Source organism: Prionailurus viverrinus, chromosome X, assembly GCF_022837055.1.
Source record: "Prionailurus viverrinus isolate Anna chromosome X, UM_Priviv_1.0, whole genome shotgun sequence".
NCBI classification, from domain to species: Eukaryota; Metazoa; Chordata; class Mammalia; order Carnivora; family Felidae; genus Prionailurus; species Prionailurus viverrinus.
This window is the reverse complement of record NC_062579.1, coordinates 77,204,064-77,227,543: the sequence shown is the minus strand read 5'-3', so window position 1 is coordinate 77,227,543 and position 23,480 is coordinate 77,204,064.

The following is a 23,480-nucleotide window of genomic DNA, read 5'->3' as shown; positions in this document are numbered from 1 at the left end:
TGGAGGGTGTGGGATAGATGGGTTTCTCTTCAGTTTCACAATTTAATTTAAAAATTTAAAAAACTGCTGGAAAATCAAGGCAGTGTTTTGAGTAAGGTCAGGATGGGAGTTGGGGCAGGGATCTTTACTTTCATTTGAACTACCTGAAGTAGTTGTAACTACAACTTTTTTTTTAATTTTTTTTTATACATCAGCGATCCAGATAAGCATTTCACTTTTTTTCTCTCCTTGCTATGGAGATGTAAGATTCATTACAGTGGAGTGCTTTTCTTACCCTTGATTTAAGGGCAGGTAAACTGTGATACACCTTTTGATAAAATGTTAATATATTTTTTTTCAAAACTGGTCGTTTTTCCCCCGTGGCTTTATCAAAGTATAATTGATGAATAAAAATTATATATATTCAAGGTGCTCAACTTGATGATTTGATATACATATACACTGTGAAATCATCACCACAATCAAGCTAATTAACATAACCATCACCTCCTGAGGGTTTGTTTTTTTTTTTTTTTTTTTTTGCTTTTAAATTTTTTCAAGTTGCCATCACCAATGAAGCCTTCATTCTTTACTCCTTTCTCTTTAAGAGAAGGAAGTGATAATGATAGAAGTTAGGTATCTTTCAAGAATGAAAGAAGTTACTTTTTTAAATGTTTATTATTTATTTTGAGTGAGAGTACCGGGAGCACACACGTGGGAGAGGGGCAGAGAGAGGGGGAGGGAGAGAATCCCAAGCAGGCTTTGTGCTATTAGTGCAGAGACCAGCACGGGCGCGATCTCACAAAATTTGAGATCATGACCTGAGCTGAAATCAAAAGGAGGATGCTTAACTGACCGATCCACCCAGGTGCCCCAAGAATTAAAGAAATGATTAAATGTCCCTTTATTGATATGTTTCCAAAAATGAGCAAGGATCTGAGTCTTAATTTTCTGGTGGAGGTGGTGATGTTTGTGTGAGGTGTTTTTGAGGAGGTTAAGGGTTACTAAAGTGCTTTCCCAGTGAGAATAAGCATCTTCACAGCTCAAGATGTGAAGAAATTGTCATTTTTAGTCATGGAGGAACTGCTGCAGTGAACTATGTGTCTTTATAAATTGTTTTGGTCTTCTCTAAAGCAATACAAAGAATTTTGATTCAGCCATATTTAAGTGCTTTTAAAAATTTGTTTAAATGTTTTTATTTATTTTTGAGACAGAGAGAGACAGAGCATGAGCAGGGGAGGGGCAGAGAGAGAGGGAGACACAGTGTCTGAAGCAGGCTCCAGGCTCTGAGCGGTTAGCACAAAGCCCGATGCAGGGCTGGAACTCACAGACTGTGAGATCATGACCTGAGCCAAAGTCGGATACTCAACCGACTGAGCCACCGAGGCGACCCGTTTAAGTGCTTTTTTAAATGGTGAGTTTTGTGAATGCAACTATATGTATTTTTGAGTAATCTCTCAATTCCTTTCATGCTTTATTAATTATGGGTAAATGTGTAATGAGTGTAACTCTAGCACCCCTGAATTTTATTCAGACAAACCAAGCTGTGCATCTTCTACTTAACTGATTGATAAAAAGAGATTGAGAAATGCTGCTATAGTGAAAGAAATACCTCTTAATTCAGCATTAGCTGTATTGATTAGAATAAAAATACAAATCATGCCTTCTTGTGGTGCATTCATTAGGAAACAAGCGATAGGTTTATCTCTTCTTTCTCCTCTTTTATTGTTCCTGGCAGTCTTAAAAACAGCATATCAACGGGCGCCTGGGTGGCGCAGTCGGTTAAGCGTCCGACTTCAGCCAGGTCACGATCTCGCGGTCCGTGAGTTCGAGCCCCGCGTCAGGCTCTGGGCTGATGGCTCGGAGCCTGGAGCCTGTTTCTGATTCTGTGTCTCCCTCTCTCTCTGCCCCTCCCCCGTTCATGCTCTGTCTCTCTCTGTCCCAAAAATAAATAAACGTTGAAAAAAAAATTAAAAAAAAAAAACAGCATATCAAGTCTGCTGATAGATGAACAAGTATTAGTATAAACTTTGACTCATCTCTTGTTCCATTTGTTCCCAACGAGAAAACAGTGTGACCAGTAAGCACTTTAAAACCTTGTCTTTAGTTTTTTTTTTCTGATTATAAAAGTTATATACATCCATGGTACAATAAATAAATAAATAAATAAAACAAATCAAACTAAGGAACAAAAGAAACAGAAAAGCAAGACAAAGAAAATAAAAGTTATCTGTACTTCTAATACTCTGAGATAACCAGATTTTAATTATGTATTTATGTATTTATTTATTTATTTTTATTTATTTGAGAGAGAGTGTATGTGCAAGCAGAGAGGCAGAGAGCAAGGGAGAGAATCTCAAGCAGGCTCCGAGTTATTAGCCCTGAGCCTGACACAGGGCTCGAGCTCACGAGTTATGAGATCATGACCTGAGCCGAAATCAAGTCAGACGCTTAACCGACTGAGCCACCCAGGAGCCCTATTAATATATTTATATATTAAATAAAATTGACATAATACTACACACACTGATTATAATCTTTCATTATATATGTACTGAACTTTCCTCTAAGTTTTCCTGTATTCTTCTAGGAACTGTGTTTAGTTTTTGCTAAGTTTTAAAGTTTATTTATTTAGAGAGAGAGAGAGAGTGAGCAGGAGAGGGGCAGAGAGAGGGAGGGAGAAAGAATCCCAAGCAAGCTTCACACCGTCAGCACAAAATCTGATGCGGGGCCTGAACTCACCAACCGTGAGATCATGACCTGAGCCAAAACCAATGTGTTTTTTTTTTTAAGTTTATTTATTTAGAGAGACAGAGAGATAGGAACTGTATTTAATGCTTGCATAATATTCTATCGAAGGATTTTCCGTGATATACGTACTCAAACACTTATTGCTAGGCATTTAGATTGTTTCCCAACTCTCTCCTTTTATGAAACAGCAGTGAATGTCCCTAATATTAATCTTAATTCACATCTTTCTTTTTTATAATTTTTAAAATAATTTTTAAAATTTATTTTAGAGAGAAAGAGTTCAGGCATGAGCTGGAGAGAGGATCAGAGGAGGAGAGAGAGAGGGACAGAGAGACAGACAGAGAAAGAGAGAGAGAGAGAGAGACAGAGAGAGAGAATACTAAGCAGGCTCCATGGCCAGCATGGAGCCCAATGCAGGGCTCCATCTCATGACCCTGGGATCATGACCTGAGCCGAAATCAAGAGCCAGAGGCTCAACCGACTGAGCCACTCAGGCGCCCCTCTCTTTGTTTTCTATAAGTAAAATTTCTGAGTCAAAGATTGTGAATATTTATATGGCTTTTAATATATATTGGCAAATTACCCTCTAGAAAGTTGTCCCAAATTACATAAATACCAGTAGAATAAGAGGAGGCCTATTTTCCTAAACACTCCATCACTCATGGAGTATTATCTTCCTTTCAAACCACATTTACTCAATTTGATGGATGAAAAGTGGTCTCATGTTTTGATTTGCATATTCTTCATCCTTTGAGTGTAAATAGTTGTCATGTATTTATTGACCATTTTTATTTTTTCTTGAATGAATAGCTCATTCTGGTCCTTAGCCACTTGGGTGGAGAACATTCATTTTTGTTTCTTACTAATTTCTAGAAACTTTTTAAAATATATTATAGGTATTAACCTTTGATCTTATCCATACTGATGGTTTTCTGCAATCCTCTCCCATATGTCTTACCTTTTAATTTTGTTTACAGTATTTTTATTTTTTTTTTATTTATTTTTTTTTTTTTAATTTTTTTTTCAACGTTTATTTATTTTTGGGACAGAGAGAGACAGAGCATGAATGGGGGAGGGGCAGAGAGAGAGGGAGACACAGAATCGGAAACAGGCTCCAGGCTCTGAGCCATCAGCCCAGAGCCCGACGCGGGGCTCAAACTCACGGACCGCGAGATCGTGACCTGGCTGAAGTCGGACGCTTAACCGACTGCGCCACCCAGGCGCCCCTGTTTACAGTATTTTTAAATGTTTACTTATTCTTGAGAGAGAGAGAGAGAGAGCGAGAGAGAGAGAGAGCAGAGAAGAGGCAGAGAGAGAGGGAGACACAGATTTCGAAGAAGTCTCCAGTCTCCCAGCTGTCAGCACAGAGCCGGACACGGGGCTCGAACTCACAGACTGAGAGATCATGCCTGAGCCAAAGTCAGACTTTTAACCGACTAAGCCACCCAGGTGCCCCTTGTTTACAGTATTTTAAAAAACACTGACAGATTATTGAAAAGGTAATTTTCTAATGGAATAGAAAAATAGGGTGGGTAGGGGAGAGAAAAATGTCTACTTGATCTGTCCTTTGTTCCTGAACGCATGAGACTATGTACTTATTTTTATTTTGAAAGGTTATGAGTCTAAGCTTATGTCACCATGATGAAAAAGAAGGCAGAAAGCAGAACATTCATCCAGTCTTTTTATCTGCATGATGCCCAATGTTTGATTTGGGTTTATTGTTGTTATTTTAATAAGCCAACTATTCTGAGATCTTGTATAAATACAGTGATACAGCTCATCTTTCACCCACAAGAGGGCAATAAAGACCGCATAGTGTTCTGCCATAGACTAAGAAGAGGACAGACTGAAAGAGCTGAAGGGATGCCTAAAAAATATCCATGTAGTCCACCTCTTCCTTACTCTACAGGCTGGAATACTGAATTCTGGAGGTGTGAAATGACTTGTTCCAAGGCACAGAGCTGGCTAGTCAAAGAGTTGAGTCCTATGCATTTTCCGGTTTACCATACTGTGATTTATCATATTGTGAGTTATTCAAATTGACACAAACTATAAACCCATATAGCTGATCCCAATTTAAAATGATTCGACTTATGATTTTTCGACCTTACAATGGTGCAAAAGAGATACACATTCAGTAGAAACCATACTATGAATTTTGACATTTATTTATTTTTGAGGGAGAGAGATAGAGGCCATGCAGGGGAGGAGCAGAGAGAGAGGGAGACACAGAACCCAAAGCAGGCTCCAGGCTCCGAGCTGCCAGCACAGAGCCCGACGCGGGGCTCGACCTCACGAACTGCAAAATCATGACCTGAGCCTAAGTCGGATGCTCAACCAACTGAGCCACTCAGGTGCCCTCATACTTTGAATTTTGAATTTTGATCTTTCCCCCAGCTAGCAATATGTAGTGGATAATCTCATAAGCTGGGCAGTGGCAATGACCCAGGACTTCCAGTCAGCTACAAGATCATGAGGGTGAACAACCCATATGCTGACAATCATTCTGTACCCTACAGCCATTCTGTTTTTCACTTTCATTACTGTATTCAATAAATGACATGAGATAGTTGACACTTTATTTTACAATATACTTTGTTAGATGATTTTGTCCAACTGTAGGCTAGTGTAAGTGTTCTGAGCATGTTTAAGGTAGGCTAGGCTAAGCTGTCATGTTCCATAGAGTAGGTATATTAAATGCATTTTCTTCTTATGATATTTTCAACTTATGATAGGTTTATCGGGACGTAACCCCACTGTAAGTGAGAAAGAGCTGTACCTTTTTTTCTGATTTAAAAACCTTTTTGTCTTTTGAATAAGAGTCACATAACAACATTAAGCATTTTAAAGTGTACAACTTAGTGGCATTTAGTTGTGAATATATACGTTTTAATCTGGATTCAAATCCCAGTCCTGCCTCTAAGTAGGTGTGTTACCTTAGGCTAGTTACATAACCTAACTGAGTTTCAGTTTCTTCAGAGGTGTAGGAAGAAAATGGCTTCCTTAACAGGTTTTTGTGAGGATTACCAGAAATAATATTCACAAGTGCCTTTAATGTTCTTGGTGCAGAGTAGATAAGAAATTTTTTCTTTTCTTTAAGATGTTAATCCATTGCTCTCAATCAGGTATTAGTGTACTTATTTCATATTAAGAATAAAAACAGATTCCAGGGGTGCCTGGGTGACTCAGTCAGTTAAGCATCCAACTTTGGCTCAGGTCAAGATCTTGCGGTTTGTGAGTTCGAGCCCCTTATCGGGCTCTGTGCTGACAGCTCAGAGCCTGGAGCCTGCTTCGGATTCTGTGTCTCCTCCTCTCTCTGCCCCTTCCATGCTCATGTTCTCTCTCTGTCTCTCAATAATAAATGAATGTTAAAAAAAAGGAATAAAAACAGATTCCAGAGGAGACTTTTCCCATTCCATGACTATTACTGCATTATTTATGTTGAATTTTAAATGCACTCAGAGTTTAAAACTAATTAAAAAGAACTTCACAACTCAGGTTCTTGTGACATAGTTGGCAAAGATCGCAGTATTTAATAGATGCAAAGGCCTCCTTTAAAACAAACAAAAGTCTTTGAGGAATTTTGAAAAATAGAAGATGATTCTAGTGAGGCACAGAAAGCATGATGATGTGTGTGCTACTTTAGGTCAAATTTTAGAACTAACTAATGTAAGGTAATCCAATCCCCCCTTTTTTTAATAAATAATAAAACTGAGGACCACAGAAGTTAAAGAAATTCCTGGCGTGACAGATCAGGCCTTGGAACATCCATATCCTACTTCTCCAGTGCTGTTTTCAGCACACTTCACTGTCTGGGACCAGGATTTATTTTTTTCATTTCCCTCCAGCTTTATCCAGATATAACTGACATAACATTGTGTCAGTTTAGGTAAGGCAACATAAGTAAACATAAACATGTTTATACCTTACGTTTAGGTAAGGTAAACATAAGTTTAAGGTATACAATGTGATGACTTGATACATGTGTATGTTGCAAAGGGCTTAGTACAGTAAGGTTCACCTCATGTAATTACCATTTTGTTGTTGCTGCTGTTGTTATGGTGATAACATTAAAGCTGTACCCTCTTAGCAACTTTTAAGTATAAAATACAGCACTGTTAACTATAGTCATCATGCTGTACAATAGATCCCTGGCACTTATTCATCTTATGTTGTTTGAGAGATGCAGAAGAAAGAGGGATGGGGAAGAAATTAAAACAGAGGGGCAAAGAAAGGAAAAGTTCTAAGCAAAGCAGAGTTTAGGCTTTAAACAGTGGAATGAGAAGAAGCAAACAGTGGCAAGCAACTTTTGCCTGGAGAAATTTTTTTAGAGTCAGTCATTCCCTTATTATTCCTCCCAAGGAAGTAACCCTAGGAAGTACTGAGAAGGTATGCCTCCCCAATAGCCTTCAACTTATTGAATAAACAAAATCTACTGAAAATCCTTGAAATCAGGAGCTGTTAGTTGTTGTTAGCATCCAAGTCTTTAAAAAGTCTTACTAAAAATTACTCACATGACTAAAATCTAAGTGGCCCTAATAAAAAGAACAAGACAAGAGATATCTGACAAAGATGTTTAAAATTCTGTTCTTCAGTCCCATAGTCTCCTTGTTCCTTTTATGTGCAAATAAAAAAGAAAAATAGTTACTGGCAATCAATTGTGAAAATTATTGTTTAATTTTATAGCAGTTGCTAGCTTTTTTTTAGCTAAATCTCAGCCAAATGAGCTTTCTGATCTGTAGTGTTATTCTTTAGATTGCCATGGCTCTTTCTCCCAGTGAAATTTTTTAAAATAGATCTGGAGAGTTATTGTCTCTCTACATGATACACTTTTAATTGTTTTTTTTTCTAGAATCCTCCTTTAGTTACAGTGGTAAAAGCTAATTTATCTAAAATTCTGGCAGATTTTTCTTAACTGGCACTTGCACATTTCAATGTTATAATGAGAATTAATGTTTATAATGATAATCCATACACATTGTAAGAGACTAAATTACTTACTGGATCACAAAAGAAAAAAATAAGGGATATTAATTTTTAGTCCATTCTATAGTATAGAAAAAAAGGTATTCCATGTATGATGTATATAGTTCTTATGTGGGAAACAAAGGCAAAAGAAAAAATTTCCTTATAACTTATAAATCCTTGAGACAGGCAGACTGACCTTCCTCTAGGACCTCAGCTGCCTCAATGTTGACACTTTGCTAAGGGCAAAAGACAATCTTGGCTTAACATTATCCTGACCCCCAGGACCCTGTAAGTCTACTTTAACATATAAAAATTCCATTGGAAACTTCCTTTATGTCTGCTCCCCAATATATATGTTAGCAATCATCCTCCAAGCATATGGCCTACTGATATATATCTGAAGGGTCTCATAACTAAGGTTTTCTAGACAGTGAAAAATGATTTTTTCCTAACAACAACTAGGCCCTTCAAGGTCCTGGAAACCTTGCTTCCAAAATTCCTTAGAGACTTATGCTATCCCTAACCTCCAAATTTAAAAGTATATAATCAGTCATCCAAAACAACCCCAGTGCAGCTCTTCCTGCCCATGGGTCCTGTTCGTGCACTGTAATAAAACCACCTTTTTTGCACAAAAGACATCTCAAAAATTCTTCCTTGACCATAGGCTCTGAACCAGGATATTTCCACATCATTTGTGGTGTTCATGATAACATAAACCCAATACTCTACTTCCCTGGAACGGGGAGTTCATTTTTTTTCCATTTCCCCTTTACCTTAATTTTCCCCCACAGGATCTAATTTCAAGAATGGTAGGTTATTTCTTCCAAATTCCACTGTATGTTTGAGTACTTTCACCAAATGCCTACCAAGTGATCATAGAATCAACCTGAAATACTGTAGGTGACACATTTCCTTACATGGAATCAAAATCTGACTTCTTATGAGTTCCACTGACTGATCCTAGGGACATTCAAAACAAGTGTTTCACATGACATAGATCTTCCAAAATTTGAAGACAGGTCTATCTCTCATAGATATAACTTTCATGACTTGAAATCTACCAGGCCTCAGTGAAATACAACATGCTTAAACCCATCATCATCATAGTAGTAAATAAATGTTTGTCCAGTGTCTACCCTGCTATTGAAGTATGAGGCTGAAAAAGGATAAATGGGAAGCAGCAGGAGCACAAGTTGAGGTAGAAGCAAAAGCACAAAGAACCATTTAATTTCTGCTAAATAAAGTGGATGTATTTTGAAAGTAATAGGCAAAAAGAGAATGGGTTTAAGCAAAGAGGTGGAATGCTCAGGTTTGTGTTATGATATGATTACTCCAGTGATGTGCATGATGTGTTCTGGTGGACTAAGGTTGAGCAACCTAGAAGCAAGTGACCAATGACTGTAACCATAGACTTGCCAGTTATGCAAGGCATTTGACTTTAACCTGCCAACATTTTCCAGGAATGCTCCACAGACCAGCAGACTACCTATGGCAGAACCACCTGGGGATCTTGTTAAAAACACAAATTCTCAGACCTCACTCTTCCTGCTAAATCCAGGTCTCGGGGCAGGGGGGTGGTGCAGCCCAGGCATCTATATTTTACTGAGTTTTCTAGCCAGCTGTGATGTACATGGTCTGAGGGTTGGTGTTGAAAAGATTCAACAGCAGCAGTCAGAGTCTGACAAATGAAAGCCAACAAGCCTGATTCTCTGAAAGCCTGACTCCTCCAAGGCAAAAGGCTTGGAAATGCCCTGGGCCCAAGGCAGGGACACACCTCAGCCCTCCTGCACACATCTTCCCTGCACTGTTTGCCTGGCTGGTGCCTTCTCTGTTTCAGGGTCAAGCCTACACACCACCTCCTCAAGAGTCCTTTCCTGGCCTAATACTTGATTGTGTGGGCATGCACAACATCTTGATCTTTATTTTCTTCTGTTTATTACAAGTTGTAATCTCACATCCATGCGTGTGGTTCTTCATAAATTCTCTCTGCCCTCCTCACTAGACTTTAAGCTCCATGAAGTCCAGGCCCATGCCTATTTTTCTCATTGCTGAGCACCCACAGCACCTAGTGCAGGGCCAAGCACAGGAAAATGGCAGCTACATACTTTGGAATGAATGCATGAATGAATAAATGAAGGCACGGATGAGGAGGCAGTGGTGACAGCCCCACCCTGGAGGACAATGCCGAGTAGCAATCCGTTGTGGGGCCAGTCCTAGCTTCTCTGTTGGCAAGGTTGCTTGTGATACCATTAATGGGGTTGAAAGGTGGCAAAACAGGGCCTGGTCCCCCTTCCTCCTAAGTTCCAGCCTCTGGGAAGAATCCTAGGTCACTCTGAAAATGTAAAGCAAACAGAGAAGTCAAGGCAGCCAAGTCTGAGGCAACAGGCCACGGCAAGTGCCACATTTCCAGCTACTTGGCTGGGTACCTGGAGGCCAGGGAACTTGCTGCCCTCTTTCCCTGGTTCTGGTCTGCCCAGCCCCCTGGCTCCCGGAGGGTAGGTACTGAAGGGAAGCAGAATTTGCCACCCCAAAACATGCCCTTTGGCACAAGGATTATTTTAGGCTGATTATTTTTAAGAAACAGCAGACAGGTAAGAGACATTGACATTTACAAGGGAAATCTCCATTTGTAGAGGTGTCTCCCTCTCTGTACCAGGAAGAAAAGGATGGCTAAATCTCAGAAACTCTTATCGCTGGGGAAGGCAACAACCTCAATCTGCACAGGAACCTTGCCCTTGCTTACTGTGCTTTGCTTGGTAACCTCCCAAAACTGAATCCACTCCACCCCCAACATCTTCCTTTGTCTTTAGCTGAAGATGATATTTGAGGCGGTGGCTTGTGGCATTTGGGGGAGTTACTCAGTTTTCCTGGGTCTGTCCCATGGATGTTGTTCCTGTTTCACAGATGAGGAGACTGAGGATTTGTCGGGCTAAACAGGTTTTCACAGCCATGCACCTCGGAAGAGGCAGAGTTGGGGTGTGAACCCGGGAAGGCTGTCTCCAGAGCCCACGCTCTGTATCACTAAACTATATATGTTTCCTCATTTGTACAAGTGAAGATTCAGCCAGAGAAGCCAAGCCATGTGCCTGGAGTCACACAGCCAGATAGTGCCAGAGCTGGAACCAGAAATGAGGTCTCCTCTTCTCCACTCTGGATCTCTTCCCCACATGGCCCCATCTCTCTAGGTACAATAGGGATAACTTGACCTACTTTACCCAGCCAAGCAGAGTTCAACAGCCTAGACAGAGGCTGAGTTCTCCTCAATCCCATGACTGGATTTTCTTTGACCCCTCAGCACTGCAACGTTCTAAGGCTGGGAAGCATGGTGGAATCAAACCTCTGTTTGTCCAAAGCTTCTGAGAAGGATAACAGCAGATGTGCACTGTTGTTACCCTGCAGTGAAGAGCCTGCATGTGTCCCATCACCCTCAGGGACTCCCTGTCACAGGCTCTATAGAGAAAGCTCCCACCCTTGTCACTGTACCTCTTCTTCAGCTTGGCTCTCTTTCTGGCTAGCTGTGGGAGCTGGGGCCAGGCAGGTCACTCCCACCCAGGGCTTTTAATGAGAGGTTTTGTCATGCCCAGGCAGCAAAGATGAATAATTTAGTAAAGGAAGCCCAGGAAATTTTGTTTTTTCAGAAATGAGTCCCTTGACAGTGGGAGAGGCAGAAAGGACTGCATCTTATTATGGGTGTAATGGGGGTGGGATGACAGTGTATAGGAGAAGAAGAGGAAGGCTACACATGAGTTCTTAATAGTGTAGGTTTTCAGTAAAACGTTTTAAACAGAACAGTTATGGTAGATCAGAATTGATTTTTTAAGGATTCCTGACTCTAGTGAGTAGGGTGGATTGGATTGAGGGATAGAATAGAGAGGCAGGGAAAGCAGAGAGGAGGCTATTGCAGTCATTCATATTTCAATTCTAATGAGAGGGGGTAGAATAGAATGGACAGGATTAGATGTGGGTCATTAAGGAAGAGTCTGGTATGATTGGTTTCTGAGCAATGACTTCAGAGCAATCTTTAATTTGTTAGTTTCTCCCTTGAAATGTGTTATTTTAGCTGTGTTTGCAGAACCACAGCAGTCTTCCTGCCAGTGTGGGATTTAGTGACAGCTATATCCTGGTGCAGAGCTGGAAGGTGGGGCAAGCTTTTGGCCACAGAGAACACCTCCCAGCTTCCAACTATTCCTCCCCCAATAACTTCATTGCTGTGTGATTTTCTTGAGGTAATCAACACCTACTAATTCAACCTGAAGTTACATTACCTTTCTTTGCAGCCACTACCAAAGTTTCTTCCCTTTCTCCTTCCCTTCTTCATTTCTTTCCTTTATTTCTCCTTTCCTCACATATTTTTGAGGCACTGGGCTAGGCATGAGGAATTCATTATCAATCATACCTCCTCGGTGGTTTCTTCATTGTTATTGCTCAGCTTTGTACTCCTATCTTGTACTAGTGCGATTCACTGGAGGAGATGGAGATAGGAAGATATTACTGTATTCAATGGATAACACTTAATGCTGTGTGAGTACACTTAACCCTAATAAATTGCATCTTCTTAGAGCCAGCACATGGTCACAATTTGTTAACATGGTTTCTTATCCTAATTCTGGCAGCCACTATATTTGCTATCACTTTCAACCCTTGTCATACACAGATTTAATATATCTTTCTTTACCTTACTTGTTGATTAAAAATTTGTTGTGCTGAAGGACAGAGCTTTTCAGTTTGACCTAAAACCACTAATTAGAACTTTCAGGATCCAATCATTCAACTTATTACAAGCCCACCTAACTATATCATCAAATAATCAGTATTTTTTCCATCTTATCTGCGAGACTACCATGGAGATATTTAGTTAAATCTCTTCCTGAGGTCTGGATACATTCTCTTATCACTTTGGCATAGATTGGAGATAAGCAACCTTCAAATATCTATCCCATATGTTCATTTAACAACAGAGCCCCCAAATATATGATGCAAAAAAGGGGCAGAATTGAAGGAAGAAATAAACAATTCAACAGTAATCATTACAGACTTCAATATCCAACTTTCCATAATAGAACAACTAGACAGATGATCTAGGAGGAAATAGAAAACTTGAAAAATATCATAGACCAAATAGACCTAAAGGGCATCCATAGAAAACTTCACTGCAAAACAACAGAATATCTGTTATTCTCCAGTGCACAAGGAACATTCTCCAGGTTAGATCATATGTTGCACTATAACACAACACTCAGTAAAATACAAAGGATTGAAATTATATAAGGAATGTCCTCTGACCACAGTAGAATGGAATTAGAAATCAACAACAGAGGCACCTGGGGGGCTCAGTCGGTTGAGCATCAACTCTTGATTTCTGCTCAGGTCATGATCTCACTGTTAGTGGATTCAAGTCCCCATTCTGAAAGCCCAGAACCTGCTTGGGATTCTCTCTCTCTCCCTCTCTCTCTGCCCCTCCCGCACTCATGCGTGTGTTCTCTCTCTCTCTCTCAAAATAAATAAATAAACATTTTTTTAAAATAAATCAACAGGGGCACCTGGGTGGCTCAGTTGGTTAACCAAACAACCGACTCTTGATTTAAGTCATGATCTCATGGTTTGTGAGATTGTGCCCCTTTTTGCTCTCTAAGTAAATAAATAAACATTTAAAAAAAAACAAATCAACAACAGAAGGAAATTTGGGGAATTTACAAATATGTGGAAATTAAACAACACTCACCTAAACAAATGTATAAAAGGAGAAAGCACACAAAAATTTCAAAATACTTTTACATGAATGAAAATTAAAGTACAACATGCCTAAACTTAGAGGATGCAATGAAAGCAGTGCTTAGAAGGAAATTATAGCTGTAAACACCAATATTAAAGAAGAAAGATCTCAAATAAATAATCTAACCTTTCACTTTGAGAAACTGGAAAAGAGTAAACTAAACCCTAACCAAGCAGAAAGAAGGAAATAGCAAAGCTTAGAGTAGAAATAGATGAAATAGAGAATAAGAAAACAATAAAGAAAATTAATGAAACTAAAAATCGTTCCTTTGAAAGATCAACAAAGCTGACAAAACTTTAGCTAGAATCAGCTAAGAAAAAAGAGAGAAGACTCAATTTTTAAAATTAAGAATGAAAGATGATCCTATAGGAATAAAAATTAGAAAGAAGGGGCAGTGACTATGAAGAAGTGTAGGTAAATAACTTAGATATTCCCTCCCAAAACAAAGATACTTCCTTCCATAAGGACATGTTCCCACCACCCCTGTTTAAGCCCCAGGAAATGCACTTCTATCTTAGAACAACCACTTTGTCCCAGCTTGCAGCTACCCAGGGTTCAGGAACTCAGAGCATCTCACTAGGCAATCAAGAATTATTTTTTTTTTTATTTTGAGAAGGACATTTACAAGATTCTTTCAGTCAACTTTAATATCAGGGAAGAGTTAGCAAAAACAATAGTGGTCTGGCTCAACAGCAAGCACTGAAAAACCATCTGAGGGAGGGTCGTATGAAAGACAAACTTCCCCAACTTCCCAGTTTTTTGTTTTTCTTGACTGCCTCTGGATTGATTAATTTCAGAGAAACTGAAGAGGGTCCAAAGGAAGAACCATCAAAATGATTAATAAAAGCAAGCTACTGAATGGTGTTAGGAGCTTCTAGTGAAGGACAAGAAAAGGGGATGGAGAGGGGGAGGCCCTGAAAGCTGAAGTCAAAGCAGCCATCAGAGACTGCAGAGCTGCGGGGAGCTATGGAAGGAAAGGGCAAGCAGCCTGGGCCCAGCTCCCCACTAGCCATCGCCCAGCATTGGACCAGGCACTCTGGAGATCGACAGGCACATAAGGCTTGGTCTGTGCCCACAAAGATAGGGAGAAAGGGCTATATCCACAAAGGGACAAATTACAGTCCAAGCCAAGAATACACGTGCTGTGAAGAAGCATTCATATGTGCCAAATGACTAGAGCAGAGATAAGTGCTCAGCATTCCTAGGAGGATGGGAACCTTCACAGGCAATGGGGCTGAAGCCTAGGGGGAAGGACAGGATTGGCTAAGCAGAGAGGAGGGAGAACCACACAGGCCCAGGAGAACTGCAAGACCAAAATGCAGAAGGTGGGATAGGAGCAAGGAAGAGTGAAAATCCATACCTGGTGAAGGGTGCAGTTCTCAGAACAGACTAGTGGGAAATGGACACTAGCAAAGGCATTTACAGTTTATGCTATGGGGTGAGGGAAGCCACTGAAGGCGTCTGAACAGGACACTGTCATAGTGCCAACCATGCTTTGGCAAGATGGATCTGTCTAGGCACAGTGAATTGGAGGCTAACACTAAGCCTTTTTTTTTCCAAAATCTGAGCTCTTTATTTTTTTTATTTTTTATATGAAATTTATTGTCAAATTGGTTTCCATACAATGCCTAGTGCTCATCCCAACAGGTGCCCTCCTCAATGCCCACCACCCACTTTCCCGTCCCCCAACCCCCCATCAACCCTCAGTTTATTCTCAGTATTTAAGAGTCTCTTATGGTTTGCCTCCTTCCCTCTCTGTAACTTATTTTCCCCCTTTCCTCCCCCCTGTTCTTCTGTTGAGTTTCTCAGGATCCACACATAAGTGAAAACATATGGTATCTGTCTTTCTCTGCCTGACTTATTTCACTCTCCAGTTCCATCCACATTGCCACAAAAGGCCATATTTCATTTTTTTCTCATTGGCAAGTAATATTCCATTGTATATATAAACCACAACTTCTTTATCCATTCATCAGTTGATAGACATTTAGGCTCTTTCCATAATTTGGCTATTAACACTAAGCCTCTAAGAAACCTTTTGAAGGGGCTTCTGGGTGGCTCAGTTGGTTAAGCATCTGACTCTTGGTTTCAGCACATGTGACAATCCTAAGGTTTGTGAGATGGAGCCCCGTGTCAGGCTCTGCGCTGACATTGTGGAGCCTGCTTGGGATTCATCCTCTCTCTCTCTCTCAAAATAAATAAATAAACATTAAAAAAAAAAGAAACCTCTTGCAGCTACAGCCACAGAAAATGTGTTCAAGCTCTGACAGGGGCCAGGCCTCAGTTGACAAAGCCAGCTGGAATCCAAGATTTTCTCCAAAAGATGCAGTCTGGGTTCCACACCCTGAGACCACAGCCTTAGAAAGAAAGAAAGAAAGAAAGAGAAAGGAAAGGGAAAGAAAGGAAAAGAAAAGAAAAAAAAGAAAATAAAGATTGATTTTAGATGTAATGGGCACATTCCTAGAAAGGCATACACTACTGAAACTGACTCTAGAAGAAATAGAAAATAATAGGTAAAGAGATTAAATTAGTAACCAAAAAGCTTCCCACAGAGAAAAGCCCAGAACCAGATGGCTTTATTAATTAATTCCACAAAACTTTTAAAAAGGATTAACATCAATTCTTTGCAAGTTCTTCAAAAAAAATAGAGGAACAGGAAACACTTTGCAATTCATTGTATAAGGCCAATATTACTATCCTGATACCAAAGTCAGATAAAGACATCATGAGAAAAGAAAATACAGACTAATAATCCTTATAAATATATATGTAAATATTCTCAACAAAATACTAGCAAACTGAGTGAGGCAATATATATAAAAGATTATACACCTTGACCAGGTGGGATTTATCCCAGGAATATAAGGCTGAACATGTGAAAATCAATTAGTGCAATTCACTATATTAATAGAATAAAGGGAAAAAACACATGATCATCTTAGTAGATGACAAAATTGAACACCCTTTCATGATAAAAAAAAACCTCTCAACAAACTAGGAATACAATGGGACTTCCTCAACCTGGTAAAGGGCATCTATGAAAAACCTAATCTAACTTCACACATAATGGGGAAAGACTGAATGCTTTATTCTTAGATCAGAAACAAGATAAGATATGAACTTTCTCCACTTTTATTCATTATTGTAATGGAAGTTCTAACCAGGACAATTAGGCAAGAACAAGAAACAAAAGTATCCACATTGGAAATAAAGAATTAAGATTATCTCTATTCTCAGATGACATAATACTATATATTTAAAAATTTAAGGAAAAACCCCAAATTATTAGAGCTAATAAACAAGTTCAACAAATTTGCAGGCTACGAGATCAACACACAGAAACCAGTTTTATTTCTCTACACTAGCAATGAAAAATCCAAAAAGAAAATTAAGAAGATAATTCCATTTATAATAGCATCAAGAAGAATAAATTACTTGGAAACAAATTTAACAAAAAAGTGCAAGACTTGTACATTGAAAGCTACAAAACCTCAATGAAAGAAATTAAAGACCTAAATAAATGGAAAGACATCCTATGTTCATGAATTGGAAGGCTTAATATTGTTAAAATGATACTCCTGAAATTATCCTACAAAATCAACACAAACCCTAGCAAAATTCCATCTAGAATCTTTGCAAAAACTGGCAGGCTGATGCTGCAATTGATATGGGCGTGCAAAAGACCCAAAAGAGCTTAAAAAAAAAAAAAAGGAAAGATAGTCTTGAAAATGAAGAACAAATTTGGTTAAAATATTTCCCAATTTCAAATTTACCACAAAGCTACAGTTACCAAGGTAGTATGGTAATGGCATAACAATAGAAACATAGATCAATGGAATAGAATTGAGAACCCAGAAATAAATCCTTACACTTAAGATCAACTGATTTTTAACAATGGTGCTGGGGTAATTTAATGGAAAGAATAGTCTTTTCAACAAATGGTCCTGTGACAACTGGATATCTACATGGAAAAAATGAAGTTGCACCCTTGTCTTACAAAAAAATATATATGTAAAAATTAACTCAAAATGGATCTCAGACCTAAACATAAGAGTCAAAACTATAAAAGTCTTAGGAGAAAACAGATGAAAATTTGTGAGCTTGGGTTATTCAGTGGTTTCTTAGATATGATAATGAAAGCAAGAACAACAAAAGAAAAATAGATATATTCGATTTCTTCAAAATTAAAGATTTTTTGCTTCAAAGTATATCATCAAGAAAGTGAAAAGGTAAGTCACAGAATGAGAAAAAATGTTTTAAAATCATGTGTCTGATAAGGGACTTGCAGCTAGAATATATAAAATACTCTTATAATGCAATAATTAAAAAAGGAAAAATAACCCAACTTAAAAATAAGTAAAATATCTGAACATATATTTGTCCAAAAACATCCTAAGGGGTCACGAGCAAGTGTCCCCAAAATGTGCCACTTTGGCATGTGGGCTATTTTGAGCTGAAGGCAACTGAGACCCTGTGGGCTCAAAAGAAAGTTTTGTCCCCCCCTTAACTATCTAGAAGTATCTAAATTTGGACTTTCCTCAGAATAAGAGTCACTGGCAGAGATAAATATTATCTGAGTGATACATCTGTATGACAGGACAAACATCTAATTACCAATCACCTGCTCTTCTTATTGTCCTATGAATTTCCCTCCTCTCCTTTGAGGCCCCAGGCCCCTATCCCATTCATTAGCTTAGGATGGCATATATACTTCATTTTACCTATCTTTGAAACTCTCATGTATGTGGGTTTCCCTCACATAAAAAATTAAATTTGATCTTCTCCTGTTAATCTGTCTCATGCCAATTTAATTCTTACACCAGCCACAAGAAATTTTGAGGGATAGAGGGAAATTTTTCCTCCCCAACATATTGAAATGCCCAATAAGCACATGAGTAAGTACTCAACACCATTAGTCACCAAGGAAATGCAAATCAAAACCATAATGACATATTACTTCACACCTACTAGAATAGCGATAATGGAAAAGCCAGATAATAACAAGTGTTGGTGAAGGGGCGGAGAAATCAGAGCCTTCATACATTGCTGTTGGGAATGTAGAATGTTGCAGTAGCTGTGGAAAACAGTATGGTAGTTCCTCGAAACGTTAAACATAGAATTAGTAAATGACTCAGTAATTCTACTCATAAGTATATACCTAAAAGAATTGAAAGTACATCTTGTCTCAAAAATTTGTACAGGGATGTTTATTGCAGAATTATTCATAATAGCCAAAAAGTCAGAAAAAAAAAACAGATGTCCATTAACTGATCAAATGCAGTATATCTATACAGTGGAATAAATGTTACTTGGTAATTGGATATATCATTCAACAATTGATAGATGTATTATTGCCAACAAATAGAACAAAGTGCTGATATATGCTACAACATGGATGAGCCTCAAAAATATTATGCTAAAGGAAAGAAACCAGTCACAAAAGATCAGATGTTATATGACACTATTTATATGAACTGTCCAGAACAGACAAATTCTTAGAGACGGAAAGTAGATTAGTGGTTGCCTGGAGCTGAGAGGGAGGGGTAAGATTATGGGAAGTGACTGCTAATGTGTATGGAATTTCTTTTGGGGGTGATGAAAATGTTCTAAAGTTGATTGTGGTGATGGTTGCACGACTCTGTGAACACAATGAATCGTACCCTTTAAATGGGTCAGTTGTTTGTGTGTGAATTATATCTCCTTGAAATTGTTAAAAACTAATCTATCACACACTGATAGCCTGAAGTATTGAGTTTATTTTCACAGCTAACTTCAAAGAAAAGAAGAGGCAAAGAATAGCCTAGTCATCTTCCAGGAAAGCAAAAACTGTATCAAGCTACCTCCTAGATATTAGTCCCACTTACCCTTGAGATATGTCAGAAACTCTATACACATCCAACCAGAAAAATTATGAGCAATTTCAAGAACAAAGGATTCCATTGCAGAAGAGCTATTTATTTGTTTAATTTGGACCTCAGGTGGCTGAGAATTGAATAGATTATACTCCTCATTTTTATTAAATGATCATTGTCATTCTGGGTGAGGCCTCTCTCTCTCCCTGTCTCCATTTTTCCTTCTTCCATGAATCTACTCTCATTTTCTTCTTCTACTTCAGGTACCCACTCTCATATGTTTAATATAGTTTGTAAACATGCTGGTACTCCTGTGAATTATGTGTTAGTGTTTTATGTAGTATGTATTTTTTAGCTGTTTAATTTTTGATAAAATTTGTTCCACACTTTGTGGCTACATAATCTGCACAGTGGCATTTATGTTGTGGGACTCTTCCACATTGAGGGGACTAGGTGTCCCAAGTTCTGATTAGCTTGTTCTGGCCCTGGGCATCCGATCATCATTAATCTTACCTTGTCCTCAACATACCCTCCTTCTAGGACACACAGGACAGTTTTGTTACACAAATGTTTTTCTTAATTTCAAAGTCCCACTTCCCTAAGATAGGAGGATGTGTCCCCGTCCTGTGGACCACAGAGCAATGGTTAAATACAGAGACTCTGGAATCTGACTACCTAGGTTTAAATCTTGCTAGGAGCTGAATTGCTCCTTGCTAGGAGGAGGAAAAAATGGGGATGTTCTGTCTAAAGGGTACAAAATTTCAGTTATGCAAAATAAATAAGTTCTGTAAATCTACTTTACAACATAGTGCCTATGATTAACAATACTGTATTGTACACTTAAAATTTTGCTAAGAAGGTAGATCTTATGTTATGTGTTCTTACCACAAAAGGAAAAACAAAACAAAGGGACAGAAGGAAACTTTTGGAGGTGGTGACTAACTTTATGGCATTGATAGTGGTGATGCTTTCAAATTGTATACATATTTCCAAACACATCAGGTTTTAATATATTAAATGTCTACTGTTTTTTGGATGTCAGTTGTACCTCAATAAAGTGGTTTAAAAAATCTTAGTTCTAAGAGTGCCTGTTCGGCTCAGTCAGTTAAGCAATTGATTTCAGCTCTGGTCATGATCTCACGGGTTCGTGGGTTCCAGCCCCGCCTGGGGTTCTGTGTGGACAGCTCAGAGCCTGGAGCCTGCTTTGGATTCTGTGTCTTCCTTTCTTTCTCTCTTCCCTTCCCCCACTCGCATTCTCTCTCTCTCTCTCTCTCTCTCTCTCTCTCTCCCAAAGATAAACATTAAAACATTTTTTTATACATTTTGGATACTAACACTTTATCTGATATGTCATTTGCAAATATCTTCTCCCATTCCATCGGTTGCCTTTTAGTTTTGCTTATTGTTTCCTTGGCTGTGCAGAAGCTTTTTTTTTGATGAGGTCCCAGTAGTTCATTTTTGCTTTTGTTTCCCTTTCCTCACGAGACCTGTTGAGTAGGAAGTTGCTGCTGGCAAGATCACAAGTTTTTGCCTACTTTCTCCTCAAGGAGGAAATTCTCAGCATGATTTGTTCGAGTACACCTTCAGCCCCTTTCTCTCTCTTCTTCTTCTTCTGGAATTCCTATGATACGGATATTGTTCCATTTGATGGCATCAGTTAGTTCTCTAATTCTCTCCTCATACTCCTGGATTTTTTTATCTCTCTTTTTCTCAGCTTCCTCTTTTTCCATAATTTTATCTTCTAATTCACCTATTCTCTCCTCTGCCTCTTCAATCCGTGCTACGGCCACCTCGATTTTATTTTGCACCTCATTTATAGCATTTTTTTAGCTCCTCATGACTGTTTCTTAGTCCCTTGATCTCTGTAGCAATAGATTCTCTGCTGTCCTCTATGCTTTTTTCAAGCCCAAGGATTAATTTTATGACTATTATTCTAAATTCATGTTCCGTTATTTTGCTTAAATCGTTTTTGATCAATTTGTTAGCTGTCGCTACTTGCTGGAGTTTCTTTTGAGGAGAATTCTTCTGTTTCATCATTTTGGGTAGTCCCTGAGGTGGCTCCAAACTACAGGGAGCTTCCCCTGTGTTGTCCAGAGTAACTTGTGTTGGTGGGCGGGGCCACAGTCAGACCAGATGTCTGCTCCCAGCCCACCACTGGGGCCACAGTCAGACTGGTGTGTACCTTATCTGCCCCTTCTCCCAGGGGAAGACTCACTGTGGAGTGGTGTGGTCCCTGTCTGGGTTACTTGCACACTTCCAGGCTTGTGGTGCTGCTTTGATGGGATCTGTCGTATTAGCTGGGGTGGATCCGCAAGGTGCACTGGGGCGGGAGGGGCAGGCTTAGCTAGCTTTGTTATAGGTGATCCCCTGTGGGAGGGGCCCTGAAGAACTGGGAGGGAGGCCGACCCAGCAGAGGGATGAATCCACAGAAGCACAGCTTTGGGTGTTTGCACAGTGCAAGCAAGTTGAGTTACAGGAACTGGTTCCCTTTGGAACTTTGGCTGGAAGATGGGAGAGGGAGATGGGGCTTGCCAACGCCTTTGTTCCCCCTCCAAGCTGAGCTCTGTCTTCCGGGGCTCAACACCTCTCCCTCCCAGCGTCCTCTCACCCTCCCCGCACTCTGAGAGCAGAGCTGTTGACTTTTAACATTCCAGATATTAAGTCTTGCTGGCTGTCAGAACTCATGCAGTCTGACCCCTCCACTTTTGCAAGGGGCTCTGCCTTTCCCATCGGGCTGCCCCTCCACCAGCCAGGCTCCCTCCCCCCAGTCCGTGTAGCACACACCACCTCTCTGCCCTTCCTACCCTCTTCCGTGGGACTCTTGTTTATGCTTGGCTCTGCAGAGTCTGTTCTGCTAGTCTTCTCGTGGTTTTCCAGGTTATTTAGGCAGGTGTGGGTGGAATCTAAGCAATCAGCAGGAGAAGGTGAGCCCAGCGTCCTCCTATGCCACCATTGTCCCAGGTCTCTCTCGATTTTAAATGTTTTCTCAACCAATGAATACAAAAAGTACAGCTACTACCGTGGTGGAAAATTGAGAAAATTTTTAACTTGGAAAGAGATTCTCATACTCAAAATGCTTTGGAAAAACTGCTACTCAGTATGGTCTCTAACATGCCATGTATGAAACTGCAACATGATCAATTAGCACTGGTATTTACATTAATTTTTTATCTTAACATAAGAAAGAAATTTTTTTTGTTTATATCTAACATAAAGTTAGATTCTGGTGTAATCAGTTTATTTGTCAAGGAATGATGCCTTTTTCACAATGAATGAGAAAAGTAAGTGCTTTTCAAAGAAATTGCCATAGAGAGAACATTTTGAAAACAAATATTTGAGAATGTTTCCTTCATCTTATGATTTTGCTGCTGAGCACTGCGTGTGACACCCATTTGCCCAGTTGTAAGAAAAGAAGGTAATGGGACATCTAAAATTTGTCTAAAACATTCTATTCCAATAATTTGGGCTCATGTGTAAAAATATTGTAGCAGGCAAGAGCCACTGATTGCTGTCATGGAGGGTGGAAATTTAATAGCCAAATCTTAACAAAAAGTTTTGCATAACTGCAGAGTGAGACCAGAAAGTAGCGTGCTTTGCTAAGCACAGCTAATGTCATATTGCAGCCATTTAGATCTATTAATCTTTGTGAGGTATCATTTTCAGCTATGACATCCATTAGATACAAACACTGGTTTAAAATGAACTCAGTATTTCAAAATATTAAACCATCATTTCAAAATTAATGAGTCATAGTCTGTCATAATGTTGTTACAAAAATATTTAAAACAATGTTTCAAATAAGAGATAAATTTGTACATAATCAAGTAAAATAAATTTATTTAAAAATACTATTATGTTTATCCCATCTTATAATTTTAAATGTTCCATTCTGCAAGATTTATAATGCATACATTAGTAGAGCAGTACATGAATATAACATTAATTTTTAAATATAAATGTACTACACGTTTTAATACATTTATATGTAATTACATACAAAACATCTCAAATTTTAATGTGCATGTAGATCATCCTGGGATATTATTAAAGTGTAGTGTCTGATTCAGTAATTCTAGGGAAGGGTCTGGGTATGCATTTCTAATGAGTTCCCAGGAGATCCTGATGTCACTTGTCCTCAGACTACACTTTGAGAAGTA